General features: G+C 37.8%; 2 long non-coding RNA genes across 2 annotated transcripts in view; one reads left to right on the top strand and one right to left on the bottom strand.

The window, feature by feature from the left end:
- The window catches only part of LOC110267406, a 15,130-nt gene extending 8,765 nt beyond the window's left edge, over positions 1 to 6,365 (top strand). Inside the window, exon 3 of the long non-coding RNA XR_002354967.1 lies at positions 6,355 to 6,365. This is a non-coding gene — a long non-coding RNA (uncharacterized LOC110267406). The remainder of the gene's footprint in view (positions 1 to 6,354) is intronic.
- The window catches only part of LOC110267407, a 21,735-nt gene extending 15,037 nt beyond the window's left edge, over positions 1 to 6,698 (bottom strand). The window contains exon 1 of the long non-coding RNA XR_002354968.1: positions 6,686 to 6,698. This is a non-coding gene — a long non-coding RNA (uncharacterized LOC110267407). The remainder of the gene's footprint in view (positions 1 to 6,685) is intronic.

The following is a 7,057-nucleotide window of genomic DNA, read 5'->3' as shown; positions in this document are numbered from 1 at the left end:
TTTTTATTCACTTGTATATAAAGCTTGCATGTAGTTGAATTAATTCACATTCTCAAGGAGTCATATATATATATATAGCCAAACCTTAGATAGTGATAAAGTGCCTTTACAATTGAGATGGGAGAGAAAAATATTTTATAAACTTGCAAGACAATTTATACTTTAAGCAGAGATATATGTTAATGAGCTATTGAACCCTCACTGGATTTTGTGTTTACTCTCTAGTCACTCAGTGTTTATTGGGTTAATCACTCTATTCTTCTTTTTATTCTTACTTTCTATAACTTTGTTCTTCATCTAACCAATCAACAATTATAGAATATAGACATACCAAAAAAATTATGAGGTCTTTAGTTAAGGTTGTAATGGGGTCAAGGTAAAGGTAAGGGTATATGTATAAGGCTAAGTGAGCTAATTAAGCGAATCCTTGATTAGTCTAAGATCTCACCTAACATACATACTTTGTAAAGTAAAGCTTCTTTACCCAATTTTCCCACTTTTTCCCACTTATGATGTTACATGCTCATGTTTCAATATTTATTATTTATCCCATGTGCATTGCTTTATTTCACATTTGGGGAATTCTTTTGTGTCCCCTTTATTCAACTACTAAAAAATGACATTTTTTTTATGCACATGGTCATTCAATTATTTGGATTTCACATGAGCATGATTTCCAAAACTTTTATTTTGAACTATTTTATTCTTTTCAACTTTTCTACCTTTTTGTTTTTTTTTTATCATCCATGTTCCCAATAGGTTTCCCACATGTAAACCATACATACTTCCTATCTTAAGCTAACCAAGGATTCAACTTGGAATTTTTTTATTTTATTTTTCTGCTTAAGGCTAGTAATGTGGTTTATAGAATAAGAGGGGATTTAAAGGCTCAAGGGGGCTAACAAGGGTGATGTAAAGGGTAGGCTATTTTGGGATAAGTGAGCTAAAATTAAATAATGGCCTCAATCACTCTCTTGGTATGTATTTCTATTCTATAATCGGACATATAGATTAAAACAAAATAAAGAACATCAGAATAAATAAGAAGGGCAAAACACACAGGAATAAAAATTATGGTTTGAATGTAACCATACAATTAAGCTCAAAACTCGCAGGCTGTGTGTTCTCTAGCTCAAAAATTATTTATCAGTTATGTATGTCATGCAGGTTTAGTTAAAAATTTCCATTATTCTCAATGTAAAATTTATATTGAATGGCTTTAAAGTTTGTGTTTCTCCTTGATGAAATGTTGTTAACTAACTAACATGTAATGCTATATACACAAGGTGTGGGTTGTTTCTATTATGTTCAAGTCTCTAGTTTACTTCCTTTTTATATTTTCAAATTAAACTAAGCTATCTTATGCTAAAAAGGGTAAACTATACTAATCAATCCACAATTTCTATAACTAATAAGTTAGAATTGCAACTAAACTAAATGGCTAAAATATGAACTAAAAATGCGAAATGCAGAAAATAGAGTAAATATATATAAAAATAGCAATGTATAAGTACTGAGAAAATAAAAATAAAAATAAAAATACAGAAAAATAGCAAAATAAAATAAAAGAGTCTGTAGTGGTTCACCAAAAAAATACGCCAGAGATGGCGACCTCCCCACACTTAAAATGAAGCATCATCCCTGATGCTCACTCAAGCAAGGTGTGAAAGGGGTGTCATCACTGGAAGGACGGGTAGCTGGAGTCTCTGTGGTGGTGGTCTGAAGATCTGCCTGCTGCAGAGGAGGTGCTGACTGGATAGGGATCTCGGGGTCTACAGCCTGAATCTGAGGCGGAGCCTCCTGATGTGATACAGCCTGCTCTGTGCCTACCTGTGCAGCCTCGCTCTGTGGATGGGTCTCTGCCTCATGATCATCCGCCTCCTCCTCAGATGCTTCGGATGGTGTGTCAGGCTCGGAGGAGATGTCGCCAGATCGTATCATCAGCTTCAGGTGTTCATAGCGTCGCTTGTTGTGATGCTCCATCTGGTCAAGCCGTCAAAACAGGCAATGCACTAGATGATAGACGGGCTCTGGGGCAGGTGGAGGTGCAGTGGTGGTGGCAGGGGTAGCTGTGGAAAAAGAGGAGCCGGCAGATGGTGTGGCTGTCTCAGCAGTAGCAGTGAGGAATGGAGGTCTGTAGCCCAAAGACAGAAAGTTCCTGCTGTGAGGGATAATCCTCTTGCATTCTGCAGCAGGTGGCTTTTCATCAGCATCCTCCCAAGGCACGTCAGCTCGACGGCCTAGCTGTGTAATCAGATAAGAAAAGGGAAGAGTGCCTCGGACATGGACCCTGGCCATATAGTACCGGATAAAGCATGGCAGGTACAGGTCCTTACCCTCCATCACACACCATAGGAGGGTGATCATAGCGGCTGGTATCTCAGTCTCGTGAGTACTCGGCATAATGAAGTTACTAAGTATCTGATACCATAGCCGAGCCTCATCATTCAAGTAAATCCGCTTGATTCCTTTTGGCATGGTGGTGTTCTGACCCATAATCCAAGGAATGGTCGGGTCAAGGGCTATTCTGGCCTTGACTGCATCCCAATCAAACTTCATGAAGCGCATGTCTTCCTCAGCTTTTTGATAACCATCCAGCTAATCAGATTTAGGCAGAAGCTTCAGAACATCTTCAATGGCTTCTTCAGTGACCAGAATCTGCTTCCCTCTTAAGTTCACTGCATCTAGGGAAGTCTTGAAGTAATTGCAGTAGAATTTCCTTACCCAAGATGCATTCACCTCAGTCAGGTTTCTTTCCAGGAAGAACCAGCCTCTTTGTTTGATCTGATCAGAGGTGTATTGCTGGAGTTCTTCTGGGATCTTCAGAGTCCTCTCCAGGTATAGGTTCCTAGAGGTTGCAAACACCAGATACTTCAGCTCACAGTATCGGTTTGCAAACTTTACGGGATCAGTAGCAGGGAGTAGCTGGTCAGCCTTCTCCTGCGGGGTAAAGTTTTTCTCCCGCCAGGAGTCATCGTGCATGATGTCCATGATGGACATAGCGGATTCTCCTCTTTTACATTTGCCAGTAGTAGCCTTTGCTTTTCCTTTTCTTTGGCTGGCAGACATCCTGAAAAATAGAAAACTAGGATATAATAAAAACAGGAAAACAAGTAGGCAAATAGTCAAAAGAAACACAAAGTGGCAAAGGAGCAATAGGATAAGGAAAATGAGTTAAGTAAATATGCATTAAGGATTGTATAGGAGTTAAAAGTCTAAAAAGAAGAATTCACAATCCAAAATGTAATGGAAGTCAAGTTAATTAGGAAAATTAACATTATGCCTTGGTTAGAAGGTTAAAAGAAAGTGAAAAAAAACCAGAAGAAATTGTTTTTGAAAGGGTAGGTTTGGTTAGAATTGAAAAAGAGTTTAAGAAGTTAAAATTAGTGAGTTAGTAAAAAGTGGGTTAATGTAAGTGGCATAATGATAAGTTTCTAAGTAACAAGCATTCACAAGTAAAGGCTACAGGTAACTCATAACCAAACAAGGAAATTAGGTTGATGATGATTCAGATAGATATAGAAATAGCAAAAATTAGAATCTAAACATCAAAAATGCAGATTATGAACCAGGAAATCAAAGAGAATGAGAAAGCTTGCCTTGGTATTCATGAATTGATTTGGTTAAATCTAAGAAAAGCACAGTTGAAAATGCCAAGACCAAGACATGAATGGAAATATTTTATAGAAATTTGGGCAGCATTCCGACTAAAATTGGATTGTCCCAGAAAATAAACAGCACAGAAAAGCTGCAAGTAAATAGTATGAATAAGAAAGAGCATAGCAGCATGAATTTGAAAAGCAGCATATGAACATCACTAACTTCACAACAACAGCAAAATTGCAAATTGATAAAATAAGAAACACGAACAGTGCAATTAAACAGGCCTAAATCCACTAACCACATCCTAGGCTACCTAACAGCCTAGAATCCACTACAACATGCATATCTAACTAGCCTAAATATGAACATAAACAGAAAAATATAAATTAACTACGAATGGAGAGAAGGGTGGCGTTCATTGGAACCTGGTAGGCGAATTAAGGAGAGTGGGGCAGAGAGGTGGCTGGGAGATGGTGGCGGTGGTGTCGGGCGCGACGGAGGAGGGTGGCGCGGCGGCGGTGGCTGCTGTTTGGAGGAAGGGAGGGAAAAGTAGGGGTAATGGGGTGATGAGCGGATAATTTATACGCTTTTTGGCATTGTTTTTAGTATGTTTTTAGTAGGATCTAGTTACTTTTAGGGATGTTTTCATTAGTTTTTATGTTAAATTCACATTTCTGGACTTTACTATGAGTTTGTGTGTTTTTCTGTAATTTCAGGTATTTTCTGGCTGAAATTGAGGGACTTGAGCAAAAATCAGATTCAGAGGTTGAAGAAGGACTGCTGATGCTGTTGGATTCTGACCTCCCTGCATTCAAAATAGATTTTTTGGAGCTACAGAACTCGAAATGGCGCGCTTCCAATTGCGTTAAAAAGTAGACATCCAGGGCTTTTCAGAAATATATAATAGTCCCTACTTTAGCTAAGAATAGATGACGTAAAATGGCGTTCAACGCCAGCTTTCTACCCAAATCTGGCGTCCAGCGCCAGAAAAGGATCTAAAACCAGAGTTGAACGCCAGAAATGGATCAAAACCTGGCGTTCAACTCCACAAATGGCCTCTGCACGTGCAACACTCAAGCTCAGCCCAAACACACACCAAGTGGGCCCAGGAAGTGGATTTATGCATCAATTACTTACTCATGTAAACCCTAGTAGCTAGTTTATTATAAATAGGACCTCTTACTATTGTATTAGACATCTTTGGTCTCAGTTTTAATCCATTGTTCATCCTAGAAGACTATTGATAATGTTTTAGAGGGCTGGCCATCTCAGCCATGCCTGGACCTTCACTTATGTATTTTCACGGTAGAGTTTCTACACTCCATAGATTAAGGTGTGGAGCTCTGCTGTTCCTCAAAGATTAATGCAAAGTACTACTGTTTTCTATTCAATTCATCTTATTTCACTTCTAAGATATCCATTCGCACCCAAGAACGTGATGAAGGTGATGATTATGTGTGACGCTCATCACCATTCTCCCCTATGAACACGTGTCTGACAAACACTTCCGTTCTACATGAAATAAGCTAGAGTAAATATCTCTTAGATCTCCTAACTAGAATCTTCGTGGCGTAAGCTAGAATGATGGCGGAATTCAAGAGAATCCGGAAAGTCTAAACCTTGTCTGTGGTATTCCGAGTAGGATTCAATGATTGAATGACTGTGACGAGCTTCAAACTCGCGAGTGCTGGGCGTTAGTGACAGACGCAAAAGGAGGGTGAATCCTATTCCAGCATGATCGAGAACCGACAGATGAATAGCCGTGCCGTGACAGGGTGCGTGAGCATATTATTCACTGAGAGGAGGGGATGTAGCCACTAACAACGGTGATGCCCTTGCATAAAGCCAGCCATGGAAAGGAGTAAGACTGATTGGATGAAGATAGCACGAAAGCAGAGGTTCAGAGGAACGAAAGCACCTCCATTTGCTTATCTGAAATTCCTACCAATGAATTACATAAGTATCTCTATCCCTATTTTATTATATCATATTCGAAAACACCATTATCACTTTATATCTGCCTGACTGAGATTTACAAGGTGACCATAGCTTGCTTCATACCAACAATCTCCGTGGGATTCGACCCTTACTCACGTAAGGTATTACTTGGATGACCCAGTGCACTTGCTGGTTAGTTGTATCGAAGTTGTGAACCATGGTATTGGCACCATGTTATTGGCGCCATTGCCAGGGAAAGAAAGAGACATGAATTTTACATAATTACAGTGTAATCACGATTACGCGTACCAAGTTGCTCACGTTGCCAGGGATTGTTCGAGCCTGGACATCACAATTTTGTGCACCAAGTTCTTGGCGCCGTTGCCGGGGATTGTTTGAGTTTGGACAACTGACGGTTCATCCTGTTGCTCAGATTAGGTAATTTTATTTTTATTTTATTTTCAAAAATTTTTCAAAAATATTTCTAAAATTTTCTCATCTGTTTTCGAAAAAAAATAATAAAAAAATGTTTTCAAAAATTTATTCAAAATTTTTAAAGAATGAATTCTAGTGTTTCATGAAGCATGTGAAGCCTGGCTGGCTGTAAAGCCATGTCTAAATTCTTTTGGACTGAGGCTTCCAACCATCAGCTCTTATATGACTATAGGGTATGTCAGGCATGTCATGTCTGAATTACATGCTAAAGCTTGGCTGGCCATTGGCCATGTCTAGTGTTTTGGACCGGAGCTTTCATTGAAAGTTTGGCTGGCTAGTGAGCCATGTCTAATTCCTAGACTGAAGCTTTAGACTAAGAATGCAAGATTCCTGGAATTCATGTTAAAAATTTTGGAATCCTTATTTTTTCCTTCTCATATAATTTTCGAAAAAAAAAATCCAAAAAAATTTAAAAAAATCATAAAAATCAAAAATATTTTTTGTGTAGCTTGTTTGAGTCTTGTGTCATGTTATAAGTTTGGTGTCAATTGCATGTGCATCTTGCATTTTTCGAAAATTCATGCATTCATAGTGTTCTTCATGATCTTCAAGTTGTTCTTGGTAAGTCTTCTTGTTTGATCTTTGCATTTGCATGTTTTGTGTCTTTTCTTGTTTTACATGTGCATTTTTCGTTTCTTAGAGTCTAAACATGAAAGATTTCTAAGTTTGGTGTCTTACATGTTTTCTTTGCATCAAAAATTTTTCAAAAATATGTTCTTGATGTTCATCTTGACATTCAAAGTGTTCTTGGTGTTCATCTTGACATTCATATCATTCATGCATGCATTCATTGTTTTGATTCAAAATTTTCATACATTGAGTCTTTTTGTTGTTTTTCTCTCTCATCATAAAAATTCAAAAATAAAAAAAAAAATATCTTTCCCTTTCTCTCTCATCAAATTCGAAAATTTGAGTTGACTTTTTCAAAATTTTTAAAAAATCAAGTTGTTTCTTATGAGTCAAATCAAATTTTCAATTTGAAAATCTTATCTTTTTCAAAATCTTTTTCAAAAATCAAATC

The sequence above is a fragment of the Arachis ipaensis genome, chromosome B10, assembly GCF_000816755.2.
Source record: "Arachis ipaensis cultivar K30076 chromosome B10, Araip1.1, whole genome shotgun sequence".
NCBI classification, from domain to species: domain Eukaryota; kingdom Viridiplantae; phylum Streptophyta; class Magnoliopsida; order Fabales; family Fabaceae; genus Arachis; species Arachis ipaensis.
This window is presented reverse-complemented; position numbering and strand designations above follow the sequence as displayed.